The following is a 1,191-nucleotide window of genomic DNA, read 5'->3' as shown; positions in this document are numbered from 1 at the left end:
ACAATCATAGCTTACACCAAAGAACCATCTGGTGTTCTTACCTCATTATATGTGAAAACAAAAGTCCAGCTTTGCTAACATGCAATCTGGTAAGACCCAGGTTATGGCACTTATTTTTACATGAAAAGAAACCCCACCCTTTAGGTAACAGATGGGAGCCTGAAACTCCCCCATTTCTTAATTGTGGTACTTCTGGGGCTTAATCTTTTACCACCTGGATCCTTATGTGTCTCTATCCTTAGCTTGAATAACGCAAGCTGAAAGGCCAACATTTTTTGTCTGTGTTATAGATCTTTTAGATAGAGCAACTCATTTGATCTGGTAGAGCCAGGTTATATGATCTGATTGCAAGGTGGATACTATGCCAGAGGGCCTGCATGGCAGTGAAATGTGTTCCTGGTCATTAGCAAAACCTTGGCCAGGGGCCAGGGAGATAGCTCAGTTGAACAAGCAGGTGCCTGGCAAGCCCAAGGCCCTGAGTTCAATCCCTGGTTCCTGCAAAACAAATAAACAAACAAACAAAAACAAAAAACCTAGGCCAGTTGGGTTTTTTGTTTGGTTGGTTGGTTTTTTGCCAGTTTCTTAAGGCACGGTTCTCTGAACACTGCATCAGAATGTCTGGCATTATTCGTTAAAAATTCAGATTCCCAGCCAAGGACAGTGGGTCACACCATCCCCAGCACTCTAAGAGACTGATACAGGATTACAAGCTAGAGCCCAGCCTGGAAAATTTAGTGAGGGGCTGCCTCAAAAATAAAAAATAAAATTTTATAGTCATAGATGCAGCTCTGCGCAAAGACACTGAATTAAATTCCATAGTGTGTCAACAAATTAAATTCAAATAAAAACCAAAGAAATCTACAAGGGGTCAGAAATCCATATTATTATTATTATTATTATTATTATTATTATTATTTTCCATTACTGCGAATTGAACTAGGGCCTTCGAACTGAGCTACATCCCCAGCCTTCCCCAGCCCCCTTTTCGAGACAGGGTCTCTTTTGTTAAGGGTAAATTGTCCGGGTTGAGAGGGCAGATCCTCCACCAGGAGGCACAGATCCTTTGCTTAATTTGTTCTTTGGATCTAAATGCCTTCTGGTGAAATGGTGACAGAAATGTATTCTGGCTCTTGTGTAGCAATGGAGATTCAACAGAATCATCCTACAAAGACATTTCGAGAATTCTGTGGA

The sequence above is a fragment of the Octodon degus genome, unplaced genomic scaffold, assembly GCF_000260255.1.
Source record: "Octodon degus isolate 3935 unplaced genomic scaffold, OctDeg1.0 scaffold00177, whole genome shotgun sequence".
NCBI lineage: Eukaryota > Metazoa > Chordata > Mammalia > Rodentia > Octodontidae > Octodon > Octodon degus.
The sequence above is the reverse complement of the archived record's forward strand: the minus strand, read 5'-3'. Positions refer to the sequence as shown.